This window comes from Canis lupus, chromosome 14, assembly GCF_011100685.1.
Source record: "Canis lupus familiaris isolate Mischka breed German Shepherd chromosome 14, alternate assembly UU_Cfam_GSD_1.0, whole genome shotgun sequence".
Lineage (NCBI taxonomy): Eukaryota > Metazoa > Chordata > Mammalia > Carnivora > Canidae > Canis > Canis lupus.
This window is the reverse complement of record NC_049235.1, coordinates 39,413,601-39,432,141: the sequence shown is the minus strand read 5'-3', so window position 1 is coordinate 39,432,141 and position 18,541 is coordinate 39,413,601.

Genomic DNA, 18,541 nt, shown 5'->3' with positions numbered 1-18,541 from the left:
GGACAACATTCTGCTACTAATATATATAGCCCCTATATGATATCTACAGTAGCTCTACTTGGCAGATGATGGGAGACAAGCTGGTTGGAGTGAAGTGTTTTGCTGGCTTAAGTCAGAAATAGAAGGGGCTTCTCATTGTTATATGTTTACCTTGAACTCACCTTGGTCAAATCATTTATCACAATGTCCTCTGATTTTCCTGTTTTTAAGATGAGAGAGGTCAGATTTTTTTGTGTGTTTGTGTGTGTCTTTTCCAAACTGGGCTGTGATCCATTAATGGGTGGTAAAATCAATAAGGTGGGTCACAACCAATTTTTTAAAAAATTAAATAGAACATAAATATCATATGACCTCACCTAGTAAGGGTGAATATTCTCTTGTGAAAGTATTTATGGTAGGCTAGGAGAATCAAGTTTACAAAACACGGGATTAGATAATCTCTAAGGGCTATTCATTTGTTTGATTCTCCAATTCCCATAATGAATGTGTTTCACATGCTTGCTGCATAGTATAAGCTTCTACATGCTTCTGAACAATGCTCTGCATGTAAGTAGAAAAGATAAATAGTCCTGTGATTTGAAAGGTCCAGGTTATGAGGAATTGAGATGCCTCAGCAGACTGACCCCTCCAGTTGTTCACCAGAGAACTCCTATTTTTAAATATTTGGTGTGATTAAAAACAACCAATATGAACATAAACAATTTTATTTTTAAAAGTTTCCAAATTTTGGGGATCCTTGGGTGGCGCAGCAGTTTGGCGCCTGCTTTTGGCCCAGGGCGCGATCCTGGAGACCCGGGATCGAATCCCACATCGGGCTCCCGGTGCATGGAGCCTGCTTCTCCCTCTGCCTGTGTCTCTGCCTCTCTCTCTCTCTCTCTCTCTCTGTGACTATCATAAATAAATTTTAAAAAAATTAAAAAAAGTTTCCAAATTTTAAGCATGTTTACTTCCTTTTGAATTCTCTTCTGATCACTGTTCATGTGTGTTTAAAAAGAACATGTATTTATGTTCAGGGTCACAACACTTTTCCTTCCTTCCTTCCTTCCTTCCTTCCTTCCTTCCTTCCTTCCTTCCTTCCTTCCTTCCTTCCTTCCTTCCTTCTTCCTCCCTCCCTTCCTTCCTTCCTTCCTTCCTTCCTTCCTTCCTTCCTTCCTTCCTTCCTTCCTCCTTCCTTCCTTCCTTCCTTCCTTTCTTTCTTTCTTTCTTTCTTTCTTTCTTTCTTTCTTTCTTTCTTTCTTTCTTTCTTTCTTCTTTCTTGATTTTATTGATTTATTTGAGAGAGAGAGAGAGAGAGCATGATTGGGGGTAAGGGCACAGAGGCTCAGATAGTGAATTTCCCTGTTTATGTACCATAGGTAGCAAAACTTGGATCTTCTGACTACTCAATCCTAGCTGCTTCAGAAGTTTCAGGAGATGAAGATCCCGCAGACACCAGAAATGCAGAAGACACAGGAGAATATGAAAGATATGCAATCCAGAAAGTTCAGGGGGAAGTCAGGGAGTAGGCCATTTTTCAAGGTCAAAGTGGGAGAGGAGGTTGAGATCTCTCAAGCCAGGAAGTAAGGCTAGTAGAGGTAAGGTAACCACCAGTGCTTAGGGAATGAGTTCGGGGACTAGAAGCCACCCCTATATTGACAGGAGCTGGGGTCAAGGCATGAACACCCCCAAATCTGCAGGGAAGCTGAGAGGTCAAGGAAGGAAAGGTGAATCCTTCTGCTATATGGTTCTGACTCAGAGACAAAAGCAAAGAAATTTCCAGCTGGGGAGCAGGGAGCACATTTCTTCTATCATATAAAGTTGCCAGATAAAATACAAGATACCCATCCATTAAGTTTGACTTTCAGATAGATCACAAATAATTTTTAGTATAAGTATGTCTCGTGCAATATTGTAAAATATTATGTACTACATATATACAGGCAAATAACAAACAATTATTTGTGGCTTATCTGAAATTCAAATTTAAATGGTCATCTGGTGTTTTTATTTCCTAAATCTTGCAACTCTTCTATCACAGCCAGAATAGTTAGAAATATGATTAGCCTCCAGGGTGATCGAGGTTCAAAATCAGGTGTTTTGGAGCCATGTAGCTCCTTCTTGCATCCTGACACCATACACATTTGCACACAAGAAGCATACAAACCATTGCTGGAGCTTCACCTTCCCATATGAATAAATAGGTCGTAGTTTTATAAAGGACTCAGTTATTAACACGATCTTGAGGCTGAGTGTTCAGACTTCTTAATGCAGCCCTGTAAGTTTCCAGGAGCGTGAAAGTTCATTAACTGGTTACAGAGCCTGTGCATGGGGAAAAATTGTTCCCAGTGTGGAAAGGCCAGGGGATGATCAAAGCCTTGCAGGACAAACACTTCCTGCCTCCAGCAAGCAGCAGCTGCTGTACCCGTTCGGGACAGAAAACTGGCTTGCCTTTTGTTGGCACATAGTTCCATCGATGTAAAAACATGCGTTTTAAAAAGGAGAGATAGTAGTTTGCTCCAAGGTATTTCTATGCTCTGTTGAGTTAGTTCTAATTATTTTAAGGAAAATATGCAGAAATTTGAAGTTGGAAAGTAAGCACAAGAGTTGCTACTCCTATTGGAGATGCTGAACCAGAATGCTTCTTGCAGCATTGTTTGTGGAGGTAAAAAAACAAAAACAAAGAACAAAACAAAACAAAACAAAACAAAAAAAAACAAGGGGAAAATGGAATGTCCATCTAAAGGGGCCTGGATGAGCACATCATTATGAATTTACATGTGGAGTATTTGGTAACTCTGGCTGTTATCAAACATAATTAGCTAGAACCATGAGCACATAAATGGGAGGATTACTGTGTTATACAAGTGAGGAAAACAGGGGATCCCTGGGTGGCTCAGCAGTTTGGTGCCTGCCTTTGGCCCAGGGCACGAACCTGGAGTCCCGGGATCGAGTCCCACATCGGGATCCTGGCATGAAACCTGCTTCTCCCTCTGCCTGTGTCTCTGCCTCTCTCTCTCTCTATCATAAATCAATCAATCTTTAAAAAAAAGTGAGGAAAACAGAAAGGATAATGTGTACAATAGAATAAGAAGGGTGTAAACAAGAACTAAAATTCCAGCAGCGCTCAGTAAGTGTAGGTGTGTATTTGTATGTATTTTTCTGAGCAGAGTGTGGGAAGATCCACATTGGATGGTCAGTATCAATTACCTGAGGTGAAAGGGAGTTGGCAAGAAGATTTTTTGCTTTCTGTTTGCACCTCTTTGGATTCTCTGACTTAATGCAACAAGTGTGTATTACTTATGAAATTAAGAAAAAAAAATTAATGTCAAATGAAATGTAAACAATTATATGACATGTAGATTTAAAAAGCTTCACCAAAGGGCTTCTTTACATAGTAGACTCCCTACCAAATTCCTTCCTCCTCAATTCAATGAACACACTTAAAATATATTTCAATTCACAAAATTTTCGCTGACAATTTTTCTAAGAATGTACTTTGCACTGTGGTATGCTTAGGTCATTTATCCAGGGGAGCTAACCGGAAGAAGGGTTTTGGCTTGCTGGGGAAAATGCTAGATATTACGAGAAAATTGAGATGAGTTAATGGTAACAACCAGCTTTATCAGGAATTCAAAAGCTTGGGAAGCTTCAGAACAGACACTCTGCATATTTTTCTTGAAATGAAAAACCAGTATAGGTTTGCATATATTTGTAAGTCTTAGTTTTAAAGATGTGTCCATTCTCTGCTTATGTATCATTCATCCAGCATCTGAAGGCCTGATTTTTCAGGTCTCCTTTCTCAATACTGAGCAAGTACTAATCTGGCATTTTCTAGAGTAACCTGTCACCAAGCCTGTGCTCTAGAGCGTTCCGTGTATTTATTAGACCCAAGAACAGAAAAGTATTAGGTGCTTTTTAAATATCTTTGTATAATTTATATATTTATATTAGAAAGGTATATATGTTTCCTTTGTGTTTCCTACAGCCACCATAGTCTTTTTAAAATGGAGTACATAAATAAAAATAAATATGAAATGTGTAATGATGCTGTTCATGGGGAGAGGGCAGATGTCTGATATGGTTGATAGGTGGAGGGTCAATCACCTTTGAATTTCCCTCAATTTCCAGCTGAAGTATTGAATTGGTTTCCATCTAACAGGTGATTGGTGGGAGGAAAAGCCTTTTTGCTTTGAACTCATTGTAGACCAGTAAATTTGCCAGGCATCTACCTCGTCCATAAAATTGCAAGGAAGGGATGTCGATACCAAAAGCAAAAATTATTGTGAAGAAGATGGGATGAGATGTATGAATTGTTCTGAGGTCCTGGGAACTGGCTGGATCAGGCCAAGGAATACTGTTGTTAATTTGCTGCCTGGTTGGCCCCCAAACCAAACCAAACCAAAACAAAACAAAACACTCACAGGTATATCTTTAACAATATTCTATTTTGCATTAAGTAAAGGTATTTTTCAGTTATGTGAGATTTGTTAAGACACATCAAGTCTCTGGGCTGCCCCTAGATTAAATGCTTACGGCTCTAGGAATGAACCCAATGCATGGCAGCCCTTTAAACAGGGCGAAGCAGAGCATCTTGTGTTTTGCTTTCCTTCAACGTGCTAAGGGACTTGACCCAACCTGTTCCATATGCCAGAATGTCTCTTGTCCTTTTAGCCTAAGGGCATTTCTGCAGCCTCCTGGAGGTCCTGCAACTGGACCACTCCTGATCCATGTGAATTCTAGACATTTTGAAGCCATAGGGGGAAAATTATTCTTTGGACTGGAACTTTTGGAGGAAATTGAAATGTATGCAAGTTTTAAAATGCACTTTCCACATCTGAAACCATTTTATGGACACAAGAGGATAATACTGGAATGTACATAATTTGGTTTCCTCATAAAGTTTGGTATTTTTGAGACTAAGAACTGAACATGGGTTTTTTTTTTTTTTGTGAGAAATGTGAGCTTTTCTTTTTAATCACGAAGTCCAAGAAAACATTTTATTTATTAATTATTCCATTTTTGCAAAAGAAAAAAAATCACCTCAGGACTCCTATCCTCTGTGAGAAGAGGAAGAGTTCCAGCAAGGACAGCCCTCCTTTAGGAGAAGGTGTGCCTGGGGTTGCTGTATCAAAAGGGAACAAGCCACTTTCCTTTGGCTGTATCTGCTCCAGAGCTCTATTTAGTGTTTCCTATTCTGTTCTATACCCTTTAGGGTCGAGGTGTTTGGGGGTAAAGCCATTATACACACCACCTCACCTCAAATAGCACACATGCGCACACACAAAGTCCAGAAGAAAGAGCAAAACAGCTCTGTTATGTTACCTTACATCAAGTACAACACATAAGGATCTATGAGGCAGAGATTTGAGAGGGTCTGCTTTGTTCTGTTCAGTGCACATGAGCTCCTCAGGGCGCTGGTGTAGAGCTGCCAGGTACAATAAAGGACCCTGAGTTACATTTGGACTTCAGATAAACAATGAAAGCTGGCAATATTTGGGACATTGGGACACAGTATTGCATGCATTCATTGTTTATCTGAAATTGAAATGTACGTGGGTGCTTTGTATTTATATTTGCAAAATCTGGCAACCCTCCTGTGGGGTCTTCATTCTAGCCTTTTGAGGGCACTCTATATTTCTTCACTCACTCATTCACTCAACAAACTCTTCTGGAACATTTACTCTGTGCCAGGCTCTGTTCTAGGTCCCGTAGAGACAGCCCCAGACAAGCTAGGTACTGCTCTTGCACTCTTCTAGAACTTTCAGTCTTGGAAAAACAAACAAAAAAAATAGGTATTCAAAAAAAAAAAAAGAAGAAGAAGAAGAAAGAAAGAATCAACAAGATAACTTCAGATAGTGATGATGGCACAAATATTGAAGAAGAGTGAGGCTGGTGGTCAGAGAAGGACTCCTGGGAGCACTGACTGAGCTGGGGCTTGAAGGATGAGGAAGGGAGAGCCATGGCAGGCACTGAAGGGAGAGTGTTCCAGGCAGGAGGGATGAGTAAGTGGGAAGGCTTTGAGGCAAGAATGGGGCTGGGCGTGCAAAGAACAGAAAAAAGGCCGATGTGACTGGATGGGTGAGCAAAGGAGCAGGTGGTAATGTATAAGGTCAGAGAGCAATTCGGGGCCATTGCTGGAGCTGGGGAAAGCCAGTGGGGGATTTAATAATCTGATTTATGGTTTTATTTTTTATTTATTTTATCTATCTATCTATCTATCTATCTATCTATCTATCTATCTATCTAACATCTATCTATCTATTTATAGATGGAGGGGTTAGGAGAGGGCAGAGGGAGAGAGAGAATCTCAAGCAGGCTCCATACACAGCTTAGAGCCTGACGTGGAGCTCAGTCTCCCAATCTTGAGATCATGACCTGAGCCAAAATCAAGAGTTGGATGCTTAACGACTGAGCCACCCAGGTGCCCCGGATTTATGGTTTTAGAAGATCACTCTGGCTCCTCCAGGGAGACTGTATTTTAAGGAGGAAAGAATGGAGGCTCCGAGGCCATTTAGGAAGCTGCACCCGTCTAGATGATGGTGGTGCACAGGCTAAGCGGGGAGGGGGGCTGATGGATTTGGAACATGTTGGAGAGCCTTGCTGGAGGAATTGCTGGAGAGCCGTGTCGTGGGTGAGGCACAGAGAGGATCCAGATGATTTCCCCCAGCTTCTTAAAGAGAAAACCTTTTCTCTGTTTCCTCCTCTCCCCTTTTTTCTTTCCATTCTCCCTTATACACTGGCCATGTCCCTGCCTGGCCCAACTCTCCAGCTCCTGCTCTTCTGCTGGTGTGCAGCCAGGTTTTCAGTAAGTTCTAGACCTGCCTCTTGTTGCTGCTTGGGGCTGGGGTGGGGAGAGGGGGCTTGGGATCCTAAGGGCAGGGAAGGAGAGGGAGGAAGGAATCCTCTATCACAGTCCCCCTTCTTGGCTCAGCTTTTAGATGTTATTCTAAATGTACTGGGCCTTCCTTTCCTTCCACTGATCTAACTTCAATCTATCATCGCAGGATCCAGGAGTGGGCAAAAGGTGAGAACTTGTCCCATTTTGTAATTCTCCGAAGAACAGCTACACTTGAAGTAAAAATTTCAGACAGGAGTGAGAAAAGGGTCAGCGGCTGGCCCTTGTCCCTTGAATTTTCTGCCGGTGGCAGTTCTGTTTGGGTTTATGATTTTCCAACCAAGAGGTTTCTTTGTCATTCTCAAGGTTAGGAAGAATGGTAAACAGAAAAATAGTAACTAAATCTGCTCAAGGAAATAATATATGTTGGAAGGAAGGAAGCAAGGGGAGAGGGAAGAAGAGCAGGAGAGGGAGGAAGAGAGGGAGTAACAGCAAGCTGCCCCGAGAGTGACATATGAATGAGGATTTGCTGCTTTTTTTCTTAATCTAATGGTCACCAAGCACCCCCCGCCCCAGCACAGACATAAAGCAGAAGTCATCTGAGAGCCAGGACTGATTCATATCTGGGAGAGAGGGAGGCAATGACTTAGCAGGAAAACAAAACAGAGCAGAAACAAGAACAAAAACAAAATCGCCCTAACTTGGGTTTGATCTTGACCCTGTAGCAGCTGGTGCCGGGAGCCCCTGGGGGGCAGGGCCCCTGTGTCTCCCGTCCTCGCAGCCCGGCGGCTCCTAGCGGGTGGGCCAGGCCAGCATCAGTGCGTGTGGAAGGGAGGAGGAAGGTGCCAAGAGCACCTCTCTGGGCCCCATTACCTCATGTTTAAGGGAAAGGGTTGGACTGAATGAGCTCAAAGGTCCCTTTCAGCTTCAACACTACTGCGTTCCCACACCTCCTCTGTTTGCTCTCTCCTGCTTCATGCTCACAAATTTCTCTGCAGCCAACGCTGTTTTAAAAACTTTCTTTCTTTTCCTTGCCTCTCTTCCGTGCTTCAGGCATCGAGCAGAGTTCCCAGCTGTTTGCTGTTGGCTGCTTATTATACTTAGGCCTTGGGGAGGACAGATAGAGATGGCTTGGCGGGTCAGAGTCACATACATGGACAGCTTTGTGTTAGTATAGGGTCAAGGACCAGAGAAAAGATCTGTGAAATTTAGATTTTTCTTTTTTTCATACTGGTTCTCAAAATGCAGCCGACTGGGATGATCACATCAAGCCCCCTTCTCCTGGAAGCCACAGAAAGCTACTTCCAGAGAGGAGAACTACCAAGTTCTGCAGGGTTTGGAGGCTGGCAGCTGGCCAGAGAAATGGCTCCCAGAGCTCAGAGTAACTGCATCGGAGTTACAGAAACAAATCAATCCTCTATTGCCTGACGTGGGCCTACTGTTTATTCACATGTTGGGGAAAAAAGAAAAGAAAAAAGAATGTAGAGTATTATTCAGGAAAAAAAATCTTATCCCTCCAAGACCATTGCAGCCACTTAGGATTTTGTTTCCCCCCACAGGATTTATTTTTTTCATCATCTTTTCACAAAAGACGATGGTATATTGAAATGGATCACACAAGAATTATCCAAATAGTTATTGGATTTTCTCCTTATTTTTCAGAGGAAAACTTCAATATAAATGAAGAAGAGGGATAACACACACAGAGATCAACCTCTGACACTGTTGTCACTAGATGGAATGGTTTTCTCTGCAGGCGATAGGAAACCCATTTAAATTTGACTTTAACAACATATTTACTTATTTAACATACAAAAACCACGATTTTATCATAAAAATTCTGTGTATTCAGAGGCTCCATTGTGTGACCAAGGACACAGTTTTCCAGAGAGCACATTGTGATGTCAGCAATCACAGCAGAAAAAGGAAAGTTTCTCCCTGTTTTATGTAGGTTCCATCTGCAGAGAGAGGGAAAACCTTTTATTTTTTTTTAATTTTTTAAAGATTTTATTTATTTATTCATGAGAGACACACACGGGGGGGTTGGCGGGGAGAGAGAGACAGAGACAGACAGGCAGAGGGAGAAGCAGGCTCCATGCAGGGAGCCTGATGTGGGACTTGATCTCCTGGATCACACCCTGGGCTGAAGGCAGGTGCTAAACCACTGAGCCACCCAGGCATCCCAAGGGGAAACCTTTTAGAAGCCTTGCCATCAATCCCTCACCCTATTTTCATTGGTCATAATGTCATTACATGCACATACCATCCTATATCCTTCACTTGGTAAGGGAATGAGACCATCGTGATTGGCTTAAACTTGCGCTATCAATTAGAAATATAATGTGAGCCACATATGGAATTTTAAATTTTCTAGCAGTCACATTAAGAACAACAAGAAGAAATAGATGATATTGATTTTAATATATATTTATTTATCGCTAATATATCTAAAATATTTTTCAACATATATCCAATAAATGATTAATGTTATATTTTACATTTTAAAAAATACCAAAGCTTTGAAATCTAGTGTATATTTACATTCACAGAACATCCCACTTTGGATTAGCCACGTTCCGAGTGCCCCCAAGAACTCTCCACTCTGGCCATGCAGAGCTGTACTTGGAATGTCTTTGCTTTTATGCCTTCTTCATACTTTTTTTTTTTTGTATTATTCCTTGTCTTTAGATTACCTTCTTTCTTCTTCTTCCTTTCCCTCTTCCTCTTCTAGGGAGGCTTTTTTACCCCTCTTTCCAGGTAGGATTAAGCACCATAAGGCTAGGTACACCTCTCCTCTGGCACATGTCAAATTGAAGCGTATTTACCCTCTCATTAGATGGTAGGTTTCTTGAGGGTAGGGGCTGTGCTTTGATCTCTGTAACCCCATGGCCTAGCACACAACGCCCACTTGTCACAGCACCTGACAAAGTAGAAGCTCCATGTCTCTTGAATGGATGGATGGATGTATGGATGTATGTAAGATTTCTATTCTCCTTTCTAGTCTTTCCCCATCCATGATTGGAAAGCAGCCCTCCCCAGCTTCCTGCCTATGAAAACTGTTATTTTCCTAGGGCTGTCATATCGAAGTACCCCAAATTGAGTGGCTTAAACCACGAGAATGTTTTGTTTTTCAGTTCTGCAAAATAGAAGCCAAAAATCAAGGTGTTGGTAGGGTCGGTTCCTTCTGAGGATTGTGAAGGATAATGAGTTCCATGCCATAATCCTAGCTTCTGGTACTCAGGCACTCCTTGCCTTGTAGATGGCAGCCTTCTCTCTGTGGCTTTCTTCTGTTGATATCTGTGTTTCCCCTTCTTATAAGGACACCAGTCAAATTGGACTGGAGCCTGCTGCAGTGACCTTATCTTAACTTGATTATCTGCAAAGACCCTGTTTTCAAATAAGGTCACATTCGCAGGTGCTGGGGGTTAGGACTTCAACATCTTTTGTGGGGGGCACAATTTAACCTATAACAAGACTCACAGTTGAAGTCAGGTGTATTTATTTTCTCCTGCTGTGTGACAAATTACCACAAATTTAGCAACTTAAAACAACACACACTTATTATCTCATAGTTTCCATAGGTCAGGAGTCCAGGCACAGCTCAGCTGGGTCCCCTGCTCATTCTCACAAGGCTCCAATAAAGGTGTTGGCCAGGGTGTGTTCTCATTTGAAGGTTGAGGAAAGTCTGCTTCAAGCTCATTCTGGTTGTTGGCACAATTCCTGTCCTTGTCCTACAGGACTGAGGGCTCTGGCCTCCTACAGGCTGCCAGCTGGACACTGCCAGCACCTCCCTGCCATGTGGTCTTTTCTCTAGGCAGTCCACAGTGTGGACATTTGCTACTTCATGGCCTGTAGGGGAGAGTCTCTCTCTGTGGCTCCTGATGAAGTTGCTCCCTTCTTATGCTCTCTTTCTCTCTCTCCTTCTTTATCCAATTATGGAAGCAGCGTATTCTACTGACATAGTCTATTGGTCATAAGCAAGTCACAGGATTCTACAGGAAGGTGATCCCTGGGCCACAGTAGTTGTGTTTCTTTTTTGGTCTTCCAACTTGCCCATAGCAGCTTTGTTCTGTTTCAGTCTCAGATTCAATAAAATCTGCTAAGGAAGAGAGAGGGGGTCATGTCATGCTCAAGAGATTCCAGTGGCCTCAAGAGAACATAATTTAGAAAATTAAACTCAAATCGATTTTCATTTAATTTTAAATTAAATTACAGCTTTAAATTAAATTAATATTAATTAAATTAATATTAAATCAATAACATCAAATTAATATTGATTATTTAATATTAATTATTGATTATTGAATCATATGAAATATTTACACACATCTAAATGACATTTATTAAAAAGCAATATTTAAAACTGAAAAAGCTAGACAGACATCATCATCCTCATTATAATAGTAATAGCTGATATCAAAGGCTAACTTTGTGCCAAGCATAATTCTAATACAGTGTACTGTATGGTATCTCATTTCATCCCCCCCACTGACCTCTGTGATGGGGTCTATTACTATTCCCATTTTACAAATGATGATACTGAGATACGGGGGGCCAATGGAATGTCTCAAAGTCACACTAGAGGTAGACATAAGAGACATGAGTTTCAAATTCCTGACCCCAAAGACTGCTTGATGGCAAAACCCTTATACTTAACTGTTAAGCTTGACTGGCTGCCTTTGGAATGGTGCTTCTCAAAGGATTAATGTGGGTGGACATTGATAGTATTTTTCTCTGTGATTCCCTTTTCCCCAATCTTTCCTTATGACTGATCTATTTATCATGAATGATTAATCCGTTCGAATTACAGAAAAGGTATAAACAACTTATAAGGCAAAAGGGATTAGTTTGTAATTAGATATTTCTTAGCTGGCATTGGAGACATTTGAATGGTTCTCTACAGTGAGACATCTTTTTAAAAAAAATTTTATTTATTTATTTTTGGAAGAGAGCTTGTGCACATGTGTGCCTGCGTGACTGGGGGGAGGGGCAGAGGAAGAGAATTTTCAAGTGGGATTCCCTGCAAAACCCAAAGCCCCAATCCTCAGTCCCCAACCCCCTGTCCTGAGCCTCCAGCCCCACTCTGGTTTTAATTTCACAACCCTGAGATTATGACCTGGGCTGAAATCAAGAGTTGGCTACTCAGCTGACTGAGCCACCCAGGTACCCCTACCATGAGACATCTTTAATATTACGTTTCCAGCCTCAATTCTTGCTCACTTGCCTCTGTCCATTCAAATTTGGCAATATTTAAGAGTGCTGTCAGCCATACCACTCAGTAGTCTAAGTATCTATGAGCATATGTGAACACTTTATTTTATTTTAGAAAAATGAAGGCAAGAATCAAGAATCTGAAGTCACAGTTTCCATAAGACTGTGACACTGGACTTTTTTGAGAGCGCTTTATATTTGTGAAGTATATGTAGTGATCATACAGGGGAGTAAAGTCATTGATACCCAGAAGATAAATGATGTGAAGAGCGGTTGAAGCACTGGATGATGGCTGACTTTTCCCAGGCCCTGGGCATAAGATCTCTGGAAATCTGTAATTTGACTCAGATCCTAAATTAATTTAATTTAAGATCCTAGTTCTTAGTGTGAAATTTCACTATAGAAGGAATCAACCATTAAAATTTCATGTGAAATTCCAGTCTTTTACAATCACTTACATATCATTTCTCTGGGAGACATTTTCTGACTGATAAAATTGGAGAAATACGTTTGTTAATTTCTCACATACTGTGGTAACAATGACATAATTCAGGATCTACTTAAGGGGGGATGGTTGAAAAGTTTGCAAGAAATAAGCAATTTCCTATCAAAAGGAAGAAAATAAAAAAATTTTAGAAAAGATTTTATTTATTTATTCATGAGAGACAGAGAGAGAGAGAGAAAGAGAGAGAGAGAGAGAGAGGCAGAGACACAGGCAGAGGGAGAAGCAGGCTCCATGCAGGAGCCCGATGTGGGACTCGATCCCGGGTCTCCAGGACCACTCCCCGGACTGAATGCAGGCGCTAAACCGCTGAGCCACCCAGGGATCCCCAGAAAATTAAATTATAATGGTGTTTGCACAACATCCAAGCAGTCCTGTTTCTTCATGCTGAGAGACACAGGTGTCATCAGCAGGCATTTGACAATGCCTACAAGTTAATCTCATTGTCACCTTCCTCTCCCAATCAAGATGGCATCACCTTTCCTTTCTCCTCTGCCCACTCATCATTCAGAAGAGAAAATAAGTGGTTTCCAGCTTGTGGTCCCCATTTTCTCCAATATTCTAAATTCATGTGGTCCTGAGCCTACCCATCTGAGACCCGTTTGTCTCTTCCCTCACTTCTACCCCACATTCTCGTTTCCATTTATGTGTTTAAAAAAGTTGATCACAAACTTAACTGAGTCTTTGTAAATTTGAGAGATGAGACACAAGACAAATGTAGAGGAGTTAATCAAAACACAAGGTTGCTTTTGTTTTTTCTTTTTCTGAAGGCTAGCTTCCAAAAACTTTGACTACTAGAGGCCAAGATAAATGCTAATGATTCAAAAGAAGGAAGAAACAGTTGACACATTCATTAAATTAGATTGTATTTGTAGCTCTAATGTGAAAAACACTTGTGAGCTTGAGTGAGATCCTTGACTTAAACAATTTTTTTCTCTCCAAATGAAAATATCTTTCTTTTTACTGATTTTTGAAAGTCATATAGTACACTCCTTCTCAATCCTCCCTGAGTGTCAGAATCACTCTGATAAGTGGTAAACCTAATAGTAGATTATTAGTCCTAGAGTTTCTGATTTAATAGGTCAGTGATGAGACCCAAGGTCCTGGATTTCTAATAACACTGGATGATAGAGTTCCAAGTACTCCGGAAGAACACAAAAGAGAAGGTTATGGATCACTTAGAATGCTATCAATAAAGAGAAATCCTGTTAACTGTTTAGTGTACGTTCTTTTAGTCTTTGATACACTCATGAGGCAGACACTGCAGGGAGCTGATCTCTATCCTGGATTACATCTACAGCAGCAACAGTCCCCTTCTGAGAAACCAAATTGCACAGGTCCCCTTACAGCTAGTCCTGTCACAGTAGTAATGTGACACAGTTTGGGCCAATGAAATGTTAAGCAGAAGTGTATGTGGGGATGGCCTTTTGGAAATACTATCATCTTCCTGGCTAGGGGAAAAAAAAAAAAAAAAAAGATTAAACTGGCTTTTGCTTTTCTACTTTGCCCTTCCCTCTTCATCCTGCCTGGAGCTTAGAAGAGAATCCTAAACAGATGGCAGTCATTTTGTGACCATACATGAAGGATGGTGGTCTGGGAGGCTAGAAGGTAGTTGGTTTTTTGAGCAACAACACCAGCTCTGTACTGCCTTTTTTAGGTGAAAAAAAAAAAAAAAAAAAAAAAAACAACTTTCCACGTCAATTCATAGATACTTTCTACATTTGTTTTAATGTCTACATAGAATTCCATTGTTTGGATATACTGTAACTGAATTTTGTAAACCAATCCTTCATTAATGGACATTCAAGTTCTAATTTTTTTTTTTTTTGTACCCATGAAAAAGAACACAATACCTGAGGTTTGTTCTGGGAAGGGGGAGACTTGGCCATCATCTGCCTTATTGCTCACAAACACTGAAGTGTGTTCACTTCCTGTCCCAGGATGATCAGTGATAGGAACAGGAATACAGGCCTGTAGTATATGTCTGGCTTTTCTGGCTTGAATAAGGAAATTCCAATAACTAATTATAGAGTTCCTCAAATCGGGGTCATTTCAAGAAATACTGTGTGTTTATCCCTTTTCATAGTCTGGCATAAAAAGGTCAGAAGGATAGGCCTTCTGGAAAAGTCTAGTCTTATCTCTCATAGGTGCAAGTACTTGGACAAAAAGACACACATTTATCCCTAACACTTATTTTCAGAGATGATTTAGTCAAAACATATAGAGATTAAAATTTAAAAATTCTCTAGTGACATGATCTGACTCAAAATGAACCCAATTTCGCTTTTTAAACATACTGCTCAACCCAACTGCATTCAGAGTTAAGAAGGACCTCACAGGGTATTCTAAAGCAATGGGTGGGTATTGCTTTACATTTGCGTTAATAAAGAGATCATTTTGAAAAATTTTGCCCAAACAATGGAAGCTGACTACAAAGGCAAATTTATCCCTTCTTTCTTTCAAATAAAAAAATTTGCCAGTGATTAAAAATGAAATAACACTTTTTCAGTTTCTAGTATTTGAAGCTCCACCGGGCACCCCAATAAATGTATAATCAGTTTCCCTTTTTGCTTTGACTTCTATGAACTCAAACCAAACCTGAATCCCACTACTGAATAATCATATAAGACCTTATGACACAAGATTCCAGAGACTAGTGAGCCCTTAACTACAAGCAAAGAAAAATATCGAGACTTTCAAATGGGCAAAAGCAATTACCAGACATCTTTTCAAAGGAATGTTAGAGGCTCTGGGATTATGTGATGTTCTAGGAATGTGCATCCTTGTTTATTTTTGGACTTATTTTACAACTCCTTAAAGCACAGAAAAGTGATAGTAATGCAAATAATTCTTGTCTGTAAAGATAAAAATAGTGGTGCCTGAGTGGCTCAGCTGGTTGAACATCTGCCTTCTGCTTGGGTCATGGTCCCAGGGACCTGGGATCCACCCTGCATCAGGCTTCCTGCTCAGTGGGGAGCCTGCTTCTCCCTCTCCCTCTGCCTGCCCTTCCCCCTGCTTGTGCTCTCTGTCTCTCTGTCAAATAAATAAATAAAACTTAAAAAAAAAATACAAATAGTTTGTCTGCAGAATGTAGTTGATTATTGCTCTACGGGTAGACCATGTTTTGCAAATTCATCTCAACATTTCTTCACTGTATTTATAATTTGTACCATATTTATAATCTATGTTTATAATCTGTTCAGTCTTTTCTGTAGGTCAGCTACCTCTCCTCTCTCTGCTAACCATCCTCCAGCCATCTACTGTTGTCTTTCCTGGAGCCTCTTTCTGCTTGTGAGCTAATAACTTGTACGATTACTTTATTAACTTGCTGAGATTTTAAGAAGGTGAATAGATGACTATGTGTATGATGTCTTCTGGAAATTCCTCTATGCTTTTTTCATTTTTATTTTCTGTGAAGGACTGGATTGTAGCCTTTCAAAACTCATGTGTTGAAATCCTAACCCCCAGTCCCTCAGAATGTGGTCTGCCTTGGAAATAGGGTCATTGCAGATGAAATTAGTTAGGATGAAATCATATTGGAGTAAGGCGGACTCCACATCCAAAACAACCAGTGTCCTTATGAAAAAGAGGAAATTCGGATGCTGCCTTGCAGGAAGAATGCCATGTGAAGACTGTAGTTATGTTGTTAAAAGCCAGGAGACCCCCAGAAAAAAGGAGAAGGCCTGAACAGATCCTTCCCTAGCTTCTCCAGAAGGAACCAATCTTGCCAAGACCTGATCTTATGCTTCTGGCCTCCAGAACTGCGAGTTAGTACGTTTCTGTTGTCGAAGCTCGTGTCTTGTGCTTTGTCATGACAGCCCCAGGAAACTGAAATGCTTTCAAACTCTTTTTTTTTTAAGATTTTATTTATTTATTTATTCATGAAAGACACACACACACACACAGAGGCAGAGACACAAGCAGGCTCCATGCAGGGAGCCCAACGTGGGACTTGATCCCAGGTCTCCAGGATCACACCCTGGGCCAAAGGCAGGCACTAAACCACTGAGCCACTCAGGCTGCCCCAAACTCTTCTTTTGATGTGTGTATTCTCGTAGGTCACCTCAAATCTTTTATGGAAGAAGGTGGAAATTAAATAAATAAATAAATAAATAAATAAATAAATAAATAAATAAATAAATAAATAAATAAATTTGGCTTTGGTTACATCCAGCAGCAGTGTCCTAAATGTGGGCTGGGTTGGAGGGTGTGTAAGGGGCCTGTGTTACCTGTTTTGTAGCTCAGCGTGTGTCCGGTACATTTTAATTATTGGGAGTATTGTTAGTATAACTAAATGCATTTGGTGTTCTTCAGTTCCCTTCAAAATTTCACTTGGAGAATTTTTATAACTTCTCTGGTGGGACTATTTCACCTAAATTTGAGTCTCTGTGTTAAGCAGGTGCTAGGCTATATTCTCACCTAGGGGTCAGGGGGTTTGAACTAAACAAACACAAATAGAGTGTGGTTCTCTCTCTCAAAATGCTGATAATCAGCACTGTCTTCTCCTTGGCTTTGTTAGGAGCCTCCCCCTCATCCTGGGTCTGGTGAGAGGTTTTAAAGAAGCAACACAAATCAGAAAACCATCTCATGTTGCTGTTGTCCCTGTTAAAGCAAGAGCACCTCTCTAAAGGAGAAAGTCGGATACACTTGGAGGTAGACAGTTACGCTAAAAAGTCCTGTATTAGGGGTGCCTGCGGGGCTCAGTGGGTTAAACGTTTGCCTTTTGGGGCTCAGGTCATGATCTCAGGGTCTTCTTCTCCAAGGAAGGGAGCCTGCCTCACTTCCCCCTGCTCATGCTCTCTCTCTCAAATAAAGAAAACTTAAAAAAAAAAATTCCTACATTAAAGGTGCTGTACATTCATTACGTGACCACTTTATATATCGGTCATTTCTCAATTTAACTTTAATTTTTTTTTTTAAACTGGCTCGGTGCTTAGGAGCTTTCACAGCCAGGGAGTATTGGAAGTGCGGCCTCTTCAAGGCAAACTCCTTAGGGGCAGCCTTATGAAGCCTTTGGACCTTGGTGGCAGTCCTGCACCCCGTCAGTAGGTTGTCTGGCGCTGGGTGACAACCCCCCTCCCTGAGCTGAGCCCATAGCTGAGAAGAATTGGGTGGGCGCCAACATGTCCTGTGCCCAGCACACACTCCATCCCTCGCTGTGCAGCTGTGGCCATTTGCATCAGCCTGTGCTATTTATGACACTTCATACTTGCTCAGAAAGAACCGTCTCATTTTCTGACTGCAGCTGCCCACACTGGTCTGGCTGCCGCTGGGGTTTTCCGGCAGGCCACCACGCTGCCACATCGGTTCAGACTTTTCCACGTGTTCTAGGTGGTTCTGCAATCCCAGCTGACTTGGGTTTCATGTTGGTCCATTCATTCATTCATTCATTCATTCAGCCACTGCGTGATCAGCACCTACTATGCACCACACACTGCCCAAGGCTCGGGGCGCACTAGGACGAGGTGCAAATCCTCCCCGAATTTGTTGTGTGGCTTCTTGGCCATTGGTGGTCATCTCTACTTTCTCATCCCTCTGGTTTCAAACCAGATCCTATGCAGAAACCCGCCACCCAGCAAGCTTGTCTTCCCGTTCATTGTCAAATGTGACAACCAGACGGGACCAGTCATTGATCTCCCTGCAGCTCGGCTTCTCAGGTAAGGGCTCAGGTCACACCTGCCCTCTCCCCCCACCGAGGAGTCCGCCCTTTCCTCAGGTTTCATTTATCTCCTAACCGTGACTATGCACTGCCTGACCTGGTACAACACCTGTCTTGTCTCTACAGGTGGTGCCCCTTCTGTCCCAGAAGCCCTGATTTCATCCTGACCTCCCTTCTTTCTGAATTAGAACCCAGTCACTTCCGGGCCCACGTGGTCTCTCCCAGCTCATGCTCATTCAGCTGGCAGGTGTCACGGTTTCTCTTGTGGCATCTTTCATACCGATGCCTGGTAGTGTTATTTTAGTTGTATCGTAATTTGACTTTTTGTGTCGATCATGCATGGTCTCTGTTCTCA